At 37.7% G+C, this 17,897-nt stretch overlaps 2 pseudogenes; both read right to left on the reverse strand.

The window, feature by feature from the left end:
- Positions 1-812: 812 nt before the first annotated feature.
- LOC108532127 (inorganic pyrophosphatase-like) lies at positions 813-2,624 on the reverse strand (annotated as a pseudogene).
- A 3,416-nt stretch (positions 2,625-6,040) lies between these two features.
- On the reverse strand, positions 6,041-6,760 carry LOC108532133 (phosducin-like protein 3 pseudogene; annotated as a pseudogene).
- Positions 6,761-17,897: the final 11,137 nt, after the last annotated feature.

The following is a 17,897-nucleotide window of genomic DNA, read 5'->3' on the forward strand; positions in this document are numbered from 1 at the left end:
CATGCAAAATTCTTAGAACATTATTTAACATAGATTGAGTGCTCAGGAAGTGTTAGTTATGATTATTTCAACTAGCCATTGAGGAGGATAATATGATACTTTCAGGGTGCCTTTGGCAGGAGAACGTCCTTCAATTATTTTTTGTTTTTAGAGATTCAGGGGGTACACGTGCATGTTTGTTACATGGACGTATTGCATATGGTAGGGTTTGGGCTCCTAGTGTTGCCATTGCCTGAATAGTGAACATTATACCAAATAGGTAATTTTTCTACCGCCACCCTCCTCCCAGTCTCCCCTCTTTTGGATTCACCAGTACCTATGATTTCCATCTTTGTGTCCATGTGTACCGTTTGTTTACCTTCCACTTATAAGTGAGAACATGTGGTACTTGATTTTCTGTTTCTGAGTTATTTCACTTAGGATAATGGTCTCCAGCTTCATCCAGGTTGCTGCAAAAGACATTATTTTATTCTTTTTTATGGATGCATAATATTCCATGATGTATATATACCACTTTATTCCAGCAAAAAATTTTATTTCCTGACATATGGTAAAATATACATCCCATATGTGCTCACCTTGCACATCTATTCACAAACGACTTCCAAATGACAACTGCTTTGATATTTAAGCATGTGCTAAAAGTTATCTTAGTTGAGATTTGAAAAATGCTTTAAATGGATAACATTCTGAGTATATTGAATTGGTCACAGCAGAATTTACTTTAGTTAGATGAGTTCTACAAATTTAAAGCTTTGAAAAGCTACGACTTTTCCCATCCAGATGAATACAATGCAGCAATATCAGCTTGTATTACAGAGAAATCTCATTAGTTTTTCTGGTGATGGAACCACTTATCCACATCTGTTGGTACTGTGCAGGCAGATTCACAGGATGGTGGTAAAGCATCCACAATGGCTCTGGCAGCATCAGGATCACACTTGAAGGGGCTCTCAGACACAGTTGTATTCATGCAACTGATTCTTTTTCCATTAATTTTCTTAGTCACTAATGCTTTCTAATGGTCATGAGTACTTTTAATAATATCAATTGTAAAGTCCTTATCTTTAAATTCTGCCTTAAAAGCAAACTCATTTCTGGTTCTCCATCAGGAACCTTATACCTTCTAACCCACTCCAACATAGCTTCTAAGTAGCCAGGTTTCAGCCGTTTGACATCATTGACATCACTATAATTGGCTGCATAAGGATCATCCACATTAATGGCAATGACTTTCCAGTCGGTTTCCCTTTTGTCAATCATAGCCAATATGCCTAGGGCTTTTGTGCCAATTATTTCACCTCTTGCACATACTTTGCTTCCAATTTCACACGCATCAGTTGGGTCATTGTCACCACAACAGCCAGTATGTTTATCATTGTGTCCTGAGTCTTCCCAAGTCTGAGGGATGGCACCATAGTTCCAGATATATCCTTTATATGGGAACAGGTTCGCAACATAACGAAGTTTTTCTTTTTTCACACCTTGTTTAATGGTGTTTAAAGGGTGCTTTGTAGCAATCTCCATTTTTGCATTAGACCAGAGTGGTATTTCCAACTACCATGTGGAACACATCCTTATCTGCATAAATTGGAATATCATGAAATGGAGATACATATTGTCCTTTCTCATTTTTGAAGAAGACTCGGTACTCCAGGGAGAAGGGCACAGTGTGCACCTCGGTGCTGAGACCGCTCACCACCGGAGTCCAGCCACTGCCGCTGTCACAGAGCCACCACCCCGCAGGCGTTGCCGACTGACAAAGAGAGAGCCCCTGCACACTGCACACGCTCTATACCACCTTTTTTTTTTTAAATCCAATTATCTGTTGATGGATACACAGGTTGATTCCATGACTTTGCTATTGTGAATAGTGCTACAATAAACATAAGAGTGAAGGTATTTTTTTGATACAACAATTTCTCTTCCTTTGCCCAGTAGGGGGGTTATTGAGTCAAATGGTAGTTCTGTTTTTAGTTATTTGAGAAAAGGGAATACTTCTACACTCTTGGTGGGAATGTAGATTAGTATAACCTCTATGGAAAATAGCTGGAGATTTCTCAAATAGAACTTCCTTCAGTGTTTAATAGGCTTCTGACCTAATTGCTTCTGGTCAGTTCTGTAGTCAGATATTTGGTAATAGTCAGAGATCAGATTCATAATTCTTGAGTTTGGAAAGTAGATCTTTTGAGGATAGGTAGTGGTTCATGTGCAACTGGCCATAATTTTCCATCCACTTTTGTTTTGAAACAAAAATACCTTAGATCATCTCACTAATTGTATGACTAGCTAGGTCTTGTTTCTTTGCCTTTTCTTGAACCAAAGCTTCCACTAGGAATATCCATTATGAGCTATATCCATAGTGCATGCTTGCCAAGCTGTAAAATCAGCTGTCAGGCAAAGTTGGAAGGGTAAATCCCCAGCGACCAGTGCTCAACTACTCTGCCCTATTGAGGCTGGTGTCATCTTGGCTGACTGTATGATTGCGGGCCTTATATCACCTTTATCTTTCTTGCCTAGGTTGGTGGGAGCAGTTTATAGACAGAAGAATGCCTCATGACAATATGTCGACCAACAAAATGGGCATCTGAACTATTTAAGGCATCATCCCCTTTCATTGCCATTGCTCCAACACTAGCTGAAGTTTGAGCTTCTCTATAAGACTTTTATAAAGGTCTATTGGGAGAAAATACGAAGACAGTCCCAGGCATTTATAGAAAGGCTTTATTTTGTATCCATTTTCACACATCACCCAGACAAACCATGAATTTTACTTTTCCAATTTTCATATAAAACTACATACACCGCACTGTACATGTAAAACAAATTTGGAAAGGAGCCTCAAGCTGGCCTCTGAAATTGTGTAAGCAATTATCACATTTTTGTGCGCAAATGCAGTAATTATATGTGTAATTTGGCAGCTGGGTTTGAAAATTTGGCCTTAAATGGAACATAGACAGGAAAAATAAATGTTGGAAAATGCCAATATTTTATAAAGATTTTGAATCAAATAATGGTGGAATTATTGCAAGCCATCTTAATTTTTAATTATAATGATCATTACACAATATACAATAATTTTTTGAGGAAGAAAAGAACTATAGATCAATTGCCCATAGTTTTTGTCAGAAAAAAATGCCTAATTTCTTTGGGAGGATAATTGTATTTTCAGAGGTTATGGTACATATTTCAAAAGCTTTTTTTTCTTATAAAGAAAAGATAGTGATTGCCTAGTAGTTTGAGTTCTATGACATATTTTACTATGGGAAGAATAGAACTCTTTGTACTGAGTACTTTAGAGGAAAAGTAGTATTAAGTCTGTACTTATATTTGAGCTAGTAATCTTAAATTAGATAAAGCTTTCTTATAAGCATTTAAGCTTTGGAATATAAGATTATAGCCCAAATGAAGAGTAATTTAGATTTCTTTGATCTAGATTTAAATTGAATTTACATAGTAAAATCATAGTTTTTATATTGTCATCAAGATTGACTTTGATGCATGTGCTTTTTCATGTGGTTAAGAGGGCTAGGGATTGGATTTAATGTAAGGATGGCTGTGGAGTAGTATCTTCTATTCTCAGCAGGGTAATGGAGAGGTTGATTTTGCAGGTTCTGTAGTCAGCCAGCCTGGATTCCAATCCTGGCCTTACTACTCTAGTAGCCCTTTCTGCTCCTCAGTTTCCTCATCTGGCAAAATGGGAGTGGTAATATTTCTGTCAAATAGAGGTTTTGTCAGGACTGAATGAGACAACCACCTAAAGCACCTTGTACAGTATCTGGCACTGGTAAGACCTCAAACATGGCAAACTTTTTTTTTTTAATCATCATTTGCTTTCTAGTGTTTAAATTGCAATCATTACTAAGTGATCAGGAAAGATTGTGCAACTCAGAAATGCAATCTGAGGGGAAGAGATAGCCAGTGAGTGACCCAAGTATGTGGAAAGTTCTTGAGAAATTCAGGTTCTTCATGATGAGGTAGTGTCCCCAATAGAGTGATAAAGGAAGAAGACATTGTGGGCCGAGCTCAGTTGTGGAATTTTATTTCAATTCTGTATCCAGCAATTAGAGCCTTCCAGGCCCGTGCTAAGCTAAGGTGTAAAGAAAGATTAAGCAAGCCTCTCTCTAGGAGCCTACAATCCTTAGAAGGAATTAGATAAGTACGCAAATGGTTATAAGGCATGATGCAATAGAGTCCGGGGGAGATGAACAAACAAGATGCCATGGGCATTATAAAAAAAATAGGGGGAAAAGAATATGTAGGTCTTTTTTTTCCCACTAAGATTATGCAAGTTTTCTTAGAACAGGTAACTTTTGAGGTAGGCATTGAACTTGTAAAGGTTTTGGTTAAGCAGACATAACTGGACTGGGGAGAAATTCCAGATGAAGAAAAGAGGAGAGAAGCGAAGCGTGCACCTAAGAATACCTGAGGCTTCCAACATGGTGAGGAGTCATGGACGCATGCCATTAAGGGAGGCTTGGCCGTATTTGGAGAGCCTTTAAATGATATGGTGAGAAGCCTGCTTCAATTTCATAAGCAGCAGGCAGCTTTTAAAGAGGAGTGTCTTGATTAGATCTATATCATGCCTTAGATAATCACTTTGAGATCTTGTTAAAACCCATATGCCTGTCCCCCTTTCCCAGAGATTCTGATTCAGTAGGTCTAGGGTGGAGCCTCAGAATTTGCATTTCCAGCAATGTCACATGTTACACTGATGCTGTGGGTTCACAAAATACATCACGAATAGCACTGCTTCCAAAATTTTTGTTTGCGGGTCCCATTAGTGAAAGAATTTTGACTGTGTATCTTCACTATATGTATTTTTACTCATTTGTAAGTTATAGACAAACTGCCATGTCAATGTCTATTATGTATATCATAAAACCTATACCAATTACAACCTTAAAGCCTGAGCTGGCAGGGTGTGGTGACTCATGCCTGTAATCCCAGAACTTTGGGAGGCCGAGGTGGGCGGATCATGAGGTCAAGAGCTTGAGACCATCCTGGCCAACATGGTGAAACCCTGTCTCTACTAAAAATACAAAAATTAGCTGGGTGTGGTGGTGGGAACCTGTAGTCCCAGCTGCTTGGGAGGCTGAGGCATGAGAATTGCTTGAACCTGGGAGACGGAGATTGCAGTGAGCTGAGATTGTGCCACTGCACTCCAGCCTGGTGACAGAGCAACATTCATTCTCAAAAAAAAAAAAAGGCTGAGCTAATGATAATCACTGTTTTATTTTATTTAAATTATTAATGGCACAAAAGTTTTGCTATCACTAAAATTATAATTATATTTGAGTATGCATCACTATTTTACAAACTTTTGTTAAATTTGTCGTACATTCAAATGTGTTTCTCAATTTAGTTTTTCAGCACTTTGTCGTAATGGTTTTCGCAACTAAAAAATGTCTCACAAAGATATATAAATACAAATGGAAGAATTTTCTTACTGGCTGTTTTAACTAATTCCCATTCACCAATTTTGAAAATGTTTATGTTAAAATTTGGCTAGTAGATTTCCATCTTCTTTGATGTCAGTCAGTAGTTCTCACAGACAATTAGGCAATATTGTCATTGCTTTATTGTTACCAAAATGGGTTCAAATTCCATTTAAATTTTTTTGTTTAAAATAATTTTAAACTGGTTTAAAATCTTGTTTCCAAAATTTTAGAGTATACTGATAGGAGATTTAAAAAAAATTGATGATGATTGCACTTATCTTGCTTTTGCATCCAAATCACATAACAATTCTTTCTAATTCACTGTTGAAATATTAACTTTCACCTTGAAGGGATAGGTTTTTTTGTATTTTTTTTCCATACCAATAGCTGTTTTAATTTTTTAGAGGAAATACTATATTTAAAAAAAGAGTTCCAAAAAATGTAACAGTTCCAGCAATGATTATTTCTAAAATGTAAAGATTTGAAACATAATTTAAAAAAAGCTAAAAACCAGAAGGATTCATTCTTGCTTTTTCCTTTTTTAAAAAATCCAGACAATTTGTTACAAGAAAGTTCGGCATGTGATAGCAGCTGCAGCCTCAGTCACCCTCAGAATCGCTGTCCCTCCTCATGGGGACAGAGCGCCGCACTGAGGACAGCAACATGTCTTCAATCGGCTTCTTAGGGTTTTCCTCCAGGTCCAGCTTCATTGCTCCAGATTTAGACAGTTTCCACTCCAACTCATCTCTCATCAGGTTCATGCCATCAGACACCAGGGGACCTATAAACCGAGCCTTGACACCTCCTTCCAGGAAAACAAATCCCGTGGGCAGATTCCTATCACGATAATTGGATATGCAGGTTGTTGAAATGACTTTGATAAATTTGACATCAGGAAACTTCCTGGCAACTCCATTGAGGTACTGGTTTATCAGGGCACTGAGGGGAATTCCTTGTTTGCAAAGGCACAAGATGACCCACAAGCCCTCACCAGCTTTGGTAACTTCTTGAATATAATCCTTCCCTGAGATTTCCAAAACTTCTCCAAATTTATTCTTCAGTTTAGATGCTTTCCACTCAGCCAGTCTCTGCCGTCTTTACCTTTCAATAGCACGTTCATCCTTCTCCTTAAACTCATCTTCACGATCCTCCAGCTCTCTCAAAGTCCTATCTTTATATGTTGTCACCACTGACTGCTAGAGGATGCACTGCTCCTCTTCCACCTCCTTTTCCAATTGTTTCAGACTTTCCTTGGGGAGCAACATACCCTTTTTGGGTAAGATGTCATTCCACTCAGCATCTGCGCTGGGGTCCTGCATCTTGTTTCCAATCGCTCAAGCCGGTTGCTCCACCATGTTTATTAATATTAAAAAAATGCTTGAGAGGTAACATAGCATGCATGCTATGGATAGCCCCCTTGCCATCACAGACAAGTTAGCATATTTGGAACACTTGTCTATTTTGTAAATATATTTTTTTGGTTCTAATTTTTAATACTTTGCCACAAGCAAACTTCTGTGCCATAGAAAATACTTCCATAAGTAAATATAAATTAAGTGTTACTCCCCTCTCAATTTATTCTAAACAATTAAATTGACTATATTTTAAAGTTTTTTTAAAAATAAAATTAACTAAACTGATGACATCTTCAATATTTTGTGCACTTCTGGCTCCAATTTCTCAACTGCAAATGCTTGCCTGTATATAGCAGGATGTCACATGTGATCTGTCTCAGGAAACTTAGCCAAATCCTTTTAAAATTTTGGTCAAAGGAGTCGCTCTGTTTCTTACACAGCTTTACTGTTAAAGAAGTTATTTACTCCTGGGAATACATCCTATCTGCATATTTTACCTTTGGCGGTTTGAAAAAAGTACAGTTCTTCATATATTTCATTATTGAAACACAACCTAGCGAAAATCATATGCTGAGACTTGGTAAAAAAGAAATATTTGGACCCATTCAAATTACATAACAAATTTGGTAAAACAGTAGAATTTGTCCAAATTCTTGATTAAAATAAAATCTCAGGAATGGTTTCTATAAATGTTATGAAAATGGACTCAAATTCTGCTGAACTTCCTTGTTTGAAAGATTTTAAACTGGTTAAAAAAATCCTGTATTTGTTGACATAGGTGTCCATTTCAGTTTGTGTGAAATTATTTTGCATGTATTATTTTAACATTCACCAAAGCAAAAAATTAGAATTTCATAATAATATGTAGCCTTTTGATTTTCACTGTTAAAAGGAAACTTTACAGTTGGGCACGGTGGCTCATGTCTGTAATCCCAGGACTTTGGGAGACCGAGGCGGGGGGATCACCTGAGGTCAGGAGTTTGAGACCAGCCTGGCCAACATGGTGAAACCCTGTCTCTACTTAAAAAAATACAAAAATTAGCCGGGCATAGTGGCAGGCACCTGTAATCCCAGCTACTCGGTAGGCTGAGGGAGGAGAATTGCTTGAACCTGGGAGGTGGAGGTTGCAGTGAGCCGAGATCGTGCCATTGCACTTCAGCCTGGGGGACAAGAGCAAGACTTTGTCTGGAAAAAAAAAAGGAAACTTTACATGTTTAACGACAGCTTTTAAAGTAAAGGGCTGAGTTTTACTTAATTTAAACACCTTTGAAAAAATTGCAGAGGCTTGTTTCTATGTTTTAGAGTATATTATTTCTCATTTTTCTTATTTTTGAAGTAGCTTGTTAATTGTGATTGGTTCATTTTATCATTACCATTATTTTAAAGCATAGTTCTGTATACGCATACCATAATCATTAACCCCAATATGTCAAGATGCAGTAGGATCTTAGGATCCTATTGGATGAAACATAGGATGAAAACTGTTAATGAAAATATATGTGAATCCATATTTTAAATGGTCTTCTAGATAATTTTGAATTTTTAAGGCCAATTTCTTATTACTGATTTTATCTTATAGTGTGTTTGATCAAGAGTTTACACTAGAGGTAGTAAATAGATTGGGTAGTAAATAGATTCAATAAACAATACAGTTTTCCAGAAACAACCAAGAGATAAAATACATGTCTAATCTCAGGGAGCTTTAAATTACATAAAGAGACAGGATGTATTCTCATGAAGCCATTCCAGGAGAGTTACAAAGCCATGGATCAATGATTTGGGCAGGACTGTAAACTGAGGAGTATGAGGAAGGAGGTAGGCTTGCTTTTCCCATAGAATCACTTGCTTCTTGATGAATAAAGTTGTGTCAGACTGATTCATTTCTGTTGCCTAGGTCAGCTTCATCCAGCCTAATAACTCAGAGGAGAATATAGTAAGACCCAAATACTTTCATATGAATTAGTTTTAAGATATTTTATACTTTTCAGGGTTTTTGTGAGGATTAAATGCCTACCACATTGCCTGGCATATTTTATGTGCTCAGCAATTAGTAGTTATTATTAATGTCAGGATTAGCAGGAGGCGTTTGGATGTGGGAGGGAACAGCCTTGTGTATATCTCTGAGGAGGTGTGTGGTAGAGAAAGGGCTAAAGACCTTCTGAATCTGTTTTAGGATATTATGCAGTTCTGTGAGAATGGGTAAAATGCATAAAGTATACTCGTAAGGGTGTATGTGCACTATCTAGGGGGACTGAAAAAAATAACTGTTATGGAAGGAAATACTTATGTCACTAGGGAGCCTAATTAGGGAACGTGGGTTTTAAGAGGAGTTGAACTTTGAGTTGAGAGATAACCAATGAAGTTTGGTGAAATTTAGGAGAGTGAAAAGATCAGGAAATATTCCATGTAGAAACATTGACATAAAAAACTAGGTCATGAATAAAAACCTGAACTCCTTAAGTTTCTGTTATTTTGAATGTAAAATGGTGCATAATTCCACACTTGCAAACAAAATTCTCATTTATTCATTGTCTAAACACACACACACACACACACATATTTAGAGACAGGGTCTCCCTCTGTCACCAAGGCTAGAGTGCAATCACGTGATCATAGCTCACTACAACCTTGAACTCCCAGGCTCAAGTGATTCTCCCATCTCAGCATCCTGAGTAACTGAGACTACAGATGCATGCAACCCTGCCCAGCTAGTTAAAATAAATTTTTTTTCATAGAGATGAGGTCTTGCTATGTTTCTCAGGCTGGTCTCAAACTTCTCAAGTAAGCCTCCTGCCTCTGTTTCTCAAGGTGTTGGGATAACTGGTGTAAGCCACTGTGCCTGACCCTAAACCCATATTTATTAAATGCCCACTATGTGTGAGTCACTGTTATAGGCATTGGAAAACAGCAGTGAGCAAAAGAAATAGTCTCTGCTCTCATGGAGTTTACATTCTACTGGTGGCAATAGACACAAAGATAAGTGATAAACAGAGAAGAGAAATAAAGCAGAATCAGGAGTGTAGCTTGAGTGTGTGTGTGTAAGCATATCTTAGATTCTCTAAAACACAGAGCCTGAGATACACACCTTGCATCCTAAAAATTTTAGGAGATGTGATTCTACGGCAGCAAAAGTAGAGGAAAAGGGAACATAAAACAGGGAATCAGAGAAACAAATAAAAGGTGGAGCATTTTGGAACTGGTCACAGCCCCAGAAGGAATAGTTGACTGCTTGGTCACTAAGGACATTTCCAGAGGCTATATGGACCTTTGTGCTTTAAAACTCTGCTGGAGGGAGGAAAGAAGGGCAATTTATGTTGCTGTCTTCCCGTCTTTTGTTTCTTACTGATCAAAGCTTCCCTAACATGATGTTCCACTTCTGGCTGGTGCTATTTGGTCTCTCTGGGAAGCTGTTGGGAAGGCCAGAACCTTCATGGGCCAAGCTGGTTTGGACCTGGACTCAGGAGCTACAGAGGGCTGACTCTCTGCATGGGGAAAGCCGACTCAGCCAGCAGAGCTAAGAGATGAGCAGATGAAGGTGTCAACCAGGGGTTTGATCACAAGAATTGCAGAGCTTTAATTGCATTTGGTGGGGCTACTCCATCTGGGAAGTAGGGCAAATGACTGATGTCTGGGAACAGGTAGGACAGAGTGAATCTGAGGAGGCACATAAATTGGATCTGGTGTACAAGCTCTTTTCTATATGGTGATCAGACCTCTCGGGTAAGGTGCTACTTGAGCAGAGTTCTGAAGTAAGTGAGAAGGCCAACCAAATGGATATCTGGCAGAAATTTATTCTCGGCAGAGGGTATCTCAAGTGCAAAGAGCGTGAGGAAAGAATGGGAGGTGGGAGCATAGAGTATTTGAGGAGCAGAAAGGAAGCCAGTGTAGCTAGATTGGAATCAATGAGGGAAAGGGTGGTAGAAGATGAGATCAGAAAGGCAATGGGGACCTAGCCCATGAAGGGCTTTCTGGGCCATGATAAGGTCTTTGGTTTTTTATTCACAGTGAGGTGGAAGCCACTGGAGAGGGTGAAGCAGAAGAGTGATATGATATGACTTCTTTTTTTTTTTTTTGATGGAGTCTCTCTTTTTGTCACTGAGGTTGGAGTACAGTGGGGTGATCTTAGCTCACTGCAACCTCTGCCTCCCAGGTTCAAGCGATTCTCCTGCCTCAGCCTCCTGAGTAGCTGGGATTACAGGTGCCTGCCACCCATGCTGGGCTAAATTTTGTATTTTTAGTAAAGATGGGGTTTTACCATGTTGATCAGGCTGGCCTCAAACTCCTGACCTCAAGCAGTTCACCCAACTCGGCCTCCCAGAGTACTGGAATTGTAGGTGTGAGCCACTGCACCTGGCCCTGACTTATATTTTTAAAGGAACATACTGGCTTTGGGTATAGGATAGTTTATAGAGGAATAAAGGGGAAAGCTGGGAGACCAACTTGAAGACTCTAGGATCAGATGGCGGCTGTTGAGATAGGGAGTCAATGGATTCTGGTTCTATTAAATTAGCTAGGGCTGTTGGTGTGAAAGAAAGAACTTATGGATGATTTCAAGAGTCTTGGCCTGATCAACTTGAAGTAGAGAAATGAGTCTCACTAAGGCCAAGTTCATATCTTTTGATAGGAACTTATCTATTTTGCCAATAAGAAGCTGTCACTGAGCAGGATCTTCCATTGTAAAATACTCTGAGTTGAATTCACACATAATGCATAATATGTTCAATTAATTTGTGTTTTAGATCCACTGGGTATAAGTCAATTGAAATTTAAAATTTTCATTATGCATTAAATCTAGTTGTAGTATCTCTGTCAAAGAAAAAGGCAGAATTTAGCCCTAAAAGTAATACGTTGCCTAAGTGGTGGCAATTAGTGTGTGTGGTGGTAGTGTGTGTGTGTGTGTGTGTGTTGGTTGAGGGATGATGAAATGAATTTATTTTCAGTAGCCCTACAATGAAAGGCAGGCAGGAACTCCCCATACAATATTTTAGATTGCTTAAGATGTTGTCATGCCAGTTTTCATTGTTATTGATGCTAAACACTCTAGGAATATCTCTGGCTCATACAAAAGGTTCTGAATATTTCAATGATTTATGAAACAAAAAGCCTTCCTACATATCTGTGAAACAACACTGATGGCTTCAGCAAATGCAGTGGTAAGCATTTATTACAGCACCTGGAATGCAGTTACCTGCTTGCTTTTTGTTCCATTAACAAGTTGTGAAAAAGTCTTGATGGAGCTTTTAGCTGTAAAACATCTTAGAGTGTAATCTGTTTTTAGAAGATTAATTCCATCTGAAATAGAGAAGCAAATGATAAACAGCTTAAAAGACACCAGAGAAATAGATCGTGTTATAGTTGAGGACAATAATATTGTTCCACATTGAAGAAAATTTTTAGCAAGAGAAAAAAATCTGAGAAGAACAATGAGTTTAACTGTGTTTATTGCAAGAAATTAGTTCAGATATTTTTGCAAAGACATGTTAAATGGGAGAGAATAATTAGGACTTTTCTCAGCTAAAAAAAAAGACATAGAAAATGTTATTTTAAAAACATTTTTTGTTTATGTAATTATTTGAAAGCTCCCGTTACACCCTAAAACAAAACAATCCTCCAAACTTCAAATTTATGATTTATTTATTTTCAATATGAACTTTCTGAAAAGAGTGACCGCAAACTCGAGTGAATCCGGATGTCTAGTCAAGAACGATACAGATGAGATTTCACTGGCAAAAGTTCTACTTGGGACAGACAAATACTTTAATGATAAGGAGATAAATAATTCGATGTGTTCTCTGAATCTGCAGGGAATATGATTAGAGTACAAAATTTTATTTGTTGTTGTTTTTTTAATAATAGAGGTCAATGTGCATTGTTGTCAGCAACATCAGTAAGAAGGAAGTACCACATCAGCTGTAACTCACTATGGCTGAACAGGAGAAACTGATCCAGGTTTTAGTGCAGCTTAGGGCATACTGTGAATGATTAGCAAATGTGGATACCCAGTATGCCTTGTGGAAAGACACACTTGATGATAAATAACACTCTTTAGAGTTTTAGACAGACAGGCTCAGGGAGAGATACGCTGTTTACCCAAAGGGTAGTAGCATATGACATTTACCCCCCGAAGGAGATGTTGCAGATGGAAAATATTATCAATTCTAGAGGAATTTTTAGATACGTTTATAGATGATACACATGGACGTCTGAGTGCTTCTGGGACATTCCAGCGTCTTTGGACTTTCGCTTAATTCACTAGTCATCCTTTGATAGTGAATCTGATGTGCCATTAGTGAGGCCTTAATGTAATATCTTTTATATTCTAATTTTAGGAAAACCTGATACAATGAAGTAGTCATAAATTTATTTTTGCAGGGGATTAGGCTAGGCAATGATAAGTAAGAAATGAAAGGCATTTTCTTATACAGATTGCTATTGTCTGGTAAATAATAATAGTAATTATTATGTTTCCCTAGGCAACATAAGTCCTGGTTGAAATGGCATGACATTAGCAGTAACAACACGTATTTCTTTGGTTTTCCTCTCATCTGTAATTGCAAGACCTTTACTTCTGGAAAAGGTCCTGCATTTACTGTTGAGAGTCCCACATGGTTTCTGATGAGTACCACATATGGCGCCCATTTTCTTACCATTTCTTCTCTGGCCTCCTTCTGCTTAGGCCTCCACCACTCTGACATTTCACTGGGCCCACAGCCGAGCTGCCCTTTATGGGTTCCACCTTTGTTGCTAAGCACCACTGCCATTGATGTGTGGGAGTTCTTAGGTGGCAATGGTGCCTCATACTTTCTGGAATCCTTAGGATGCCAGAGCCACATCATATTCCTGGCAGAAGTAGATAGAATGTTTCTCTCCCAATTTTGGGTTATACCATGAAGCAGAGCTATTTGTGCCAATTGTCTTAAAGAGTTCTACTGCGATAGTTCTCTCCTTTTCTTATCCATAGCATTCCCTCCCTGATTCTTTCTCCTTCCCCCCCACTTCTCCCCATCCCCCATCACCACAAACACAAATGAATTTCATGGGGACTGGAGGTGGAGGAAAGTGAGGGTAGGGTAAGCAAATCCAGGTGACAACTCATAACTCAGAATCACTCACTCCCTCCTCCAATAACCACTGTTATCAGACTGTCATGCATATCTGATTCCCTTTTCCCCTAGGATGAAGTTCTCTTAGTTCTTATAAATAGACTTACAGTCAGTCTACTTTATCAGGCCTGAAACCATGTTCAAACATTATAGGCTGATGTCTGTTAATAATAATTTACATTTGAATCTCATCACAAAGCATTTTCATAGATACTATCTCATTTTTCTCACAAGAGTTGATGATTTTTTGGACATTTTACAGATGAGGACACTGAGGTTCAGAGAGGTTAACTAATCAGGGTCATAGAGCTTAGGCTTTGCATGCAGATTCCATAGTGTGTTATTCATACTTCACCACTCACTGGCCATCACTCACTGGTAAAAGGAAAGAATGTATTTTCTTTTGAAGATATTTTTCTTGGATCCTCCTGACCTCTCATTCTATTTTGGAACAACTACTCTCTAGTCCTGTTGCATAGCTCTCCACCTGGGATATGTGTTCATTGAATTTTGCTTCAAAATAACATGTCTTTTAATTTCTTCTCTTTCTAGCTCTCCACATGAATCCTTTGCCCAGTCATAAAGAATTGTATGCAATCTTCTGAACGCCCATGCCCCTTCCACCTTTGTGACTTTACACATGTGTCTTAGATTGGGTTCCCTGAAAACAGACTCCGAGATGGAAAATTGCATGGGGAGTGCTCTTGGGAGATTTACTCATAAAGAAGTGAGAAAGGAAAGATTGTAAGGAACCAAGGAAGGAGAGATTGTAGCGAAGGTAGGATTGGACAGAGGAAGAAGCTGATGTGCAAGGTGGTTGCAACTGAGATCTTAGACAATCCTACAGGGAACAAAACCTTGGGGCTAGACAGTCCCCTGAGGCTAAGAGAAATTCCCAGTCAAGAACATTTCTTGGAGTTTCCAGTTGACATTCTTTCTCCCTCTCCACCATGAGAAAATAAACATATGTTTGAATTTAGTTGCTAATCTCAACCTCCTCCTTTATTTTAAAATGACTGCAATGAAATATACTTTCTTTTGAAGGTATTTTTCTTGGATCCTCCCAGCCTCCCATTCTACTCCATTGTCTTTTAGCAGTTAATATTGCTGATGAGAAGTCTGGTGCCTTTGTGCTTCTCCTTCCTATGTAGATAACCTGTTCTTTTTAGGTGACTATTTTTGGATCTTTGTATTGTCCTTAGTGATACGAACTGTCAAGTTATCACTAGAGATGGTTCTTCTTAAAGTCATCCTGTTAGGCACTTTGTGGTTGCCCTTAATATCATGGCTTCTGTCATTTTTCAGCTTGTGGAAATTTGCCTCCAATGTTTTCTTTCCTTTATTTTCTTAGTTTCTTCTTGTATCTCATTCATGGATCTCTTCAAGTGATTCTGTGTTTGTTTCCCATTTCTTTTTTTTTTTTTTTCTCAGTGTTTTGGGAGATTTACTCTGCTTCCATCCCCATATTTTCTATCAAATGTTTTAATGCAATTATATTTTTAATTGCCAAAATTTCTTATCTCTGATTATTCCTTTTTATGACAATCAATTCTTGTTTTACAACTGCTGCTTTTCCACAACTTATGGCAAAAGAGCTAGACTTTCATACTCCTGAACGTCTCAGTCATTAGAATGTACAAAAGTGTGTTTCAGTAGTTCAAGAGCATTTCTTCAAAAAAGATCCCAAGAGATATGGATGGAGCGTTGAAGTAATAACTTACCGATACAATTTTGACTGTGATGTGACTTTTTTTTATTGAGTCCTATGAAAATGGTTCAAATGAGCTGCATCTCACTTTAAATTTGTTAGAATCCTGCCTGGACATTTATTGGGACTCATGATAACTTTTCAGGCAATATCTTGGTCTCACTTATTAGCAAGATGGGATTAAACCAGATGGGGCAGAAAAAGGGTTAAAGTTAATTGGATTAATTCAAAGTGAGGAAATATTAAGAGTTGCCGTTATGTATATAGATTAGAGAGCCTAAAGTGAGATGGAGGGTTACAGAGAGATGAAGAGTTATGGTGGGAAAGTGATGGTGGGAAATGAGAAGTCCATAGAATATGGTCAGATGTTAGAGGCTTTTTGGCAAAGGATGGTGAGAGATTCCAACTTACGGTATGCATATTCCCTTATTCATGATCTTCATTGCTGAAGTTATTGCAAAAAAAAAATTTGCTGTAAATAAAGGATAAAGGACTGAGAAGTTATTTCAAGTGCCATGAAAACACACTGCTGCTGGGTCACTTTCCTCCTGAAAACTTTAGATGGTTGAGAATTCAGAACTCAATTTCATGTAATATGTTACAGTTATTTTTAAATTACAAAATCTGATAATTGTGAGCATTGTCTAGGTTAGGATTGAGAATGAATTATTCCTGAAGGCTTTTTGGCATATCTGTACTTGTATGTTTTAGACATGGAAAAGAGAAAGAGTAACCTCCTGCCCTGGCTCACCTTCACATTTCTCTTTTACTCCTCCAATAAAATATCTTTAATTTTTTTTGAAAAAGCACTACAGTGAGAACTTTATAACCCTTGGGAAAAAAATCTGCAAAAGGGCCAGTCTTTGCCTCTGGGGGTTATAAAATATAGTTAATATTATATGATGACATTGCTCAGAGCTATCCTGTTCATCTATCAAATAACTTGTCCATTTTTGCTAATATGATTGGGTAAATGCTTGCATTCATATTGGGGTGCCAAGTCCACTCAACCTCTTTGGATGGAAACACTGCCCTTCATTTCTTTGGTGTCTCTCCAGATGAGATAGGGGAGGGTTCTGTGCACAGTTGGGATGGATACAGTAAGGGACATTGACTTATTGATTTTCTCTGATAATTTGTGGGCAACCCTTGGAAATATCCAATATTAGTGTAAATTTTAGAGTTTACTGAGAAATATGCTCTAAGAGAATATTCAACTTTGAAATTTGAGAAAGGGAAGTAGCAGACATATGGACACAAAGATGAAAACATTTATTAAATTTAAACATTAAATGTAAGGGCAAAATGAACATTACTCTTTAATCTTATACACTGCAAAATAAGATAAATCAAGTCCAGTAACTTCAAGTTGACACAAAAGACAGGTTTCCCTTCCTCCCCTTTCCTAGGACTCATCACATTAATATATATATATGAACCTAGCATCATCATTATGCATGTTTTCTGTTTCACCACTATGCTGTCTTTAGCATTAGCTCCATGATTGGATTTTGAAATATAGAGGCATTGATCACAAATTTTAAATTAAAAACAAACAAACAAACAGTAGGTATGACGATATTTCCCATGTTTAAAGAGCTCTTGAACTTGCCACTTACCAATTTCTCAGGCACGTTTAAAAGGCTTTTGGGTTAACTATAGCAAAGCCAAACACTACAGTTCTGTCCCATCCATCTTCAGAATACAGGAAACCGATCAATATTTGAGCTGCTTGAATCTACAAGCAAACTTTTCAAAGGAGCCTAGTACAAGGAAGCACAATTCTTTAATTGGTCTCATAACATTTTAGAAACCGATTTTGATATAAGTATTCACTATACACAATTTTATTAATGGTTTGTGATAGGGTAAGTGTACAGATTTGTGCCTTATTAAGAAAAGTCCAATTGAACATATTTTGTTTAAATTGATAAAGAACTGTAGGGAGAATTGGGGGTTGAAGGATTAGGTAATAAATAAGAGAAGCAAATGCAGATGAAATACTACTTCCTTCGTGTTGTGTATTTCAGGGAGTCTTTAATTCACCTGAATATGGCCGTGAGTTATGCTTAGAGTATTGTATTAGAATTCCTAGTAGAAAGGGATTTAAATATACGTGTAAAGTTAAATATGGTTAGACAGTAAAATATTGATTGCTTACCACAAACAATGCAGCAGGGTATCTAACACTTGTTTTCCTTGTGGAACATAATAAGGTAATTAATTTATCTCTAGCTGAGTTTTATTTGTGAATTTTTCTTGTATGTGGAACAGATTTAAATGTATTTTG

Source organism: Rhinopithecus bieti, unplaced genomic scaffold (genome assembly GCF_001698545.2).
Source record: "Rhinopithecus bieti isolate Rb0 unplaced genomic scaffold, ASM169854v2 scaffold_8220, whole genome shotgun sequence".
Taxonomy (NCBI): domain Eukaryota; kingdom Metazoa; phylum Chordata; class Mammalia; order Primates; family Cercopithecidae; genus Rhinopithecus; species Rhinopithecus bieti.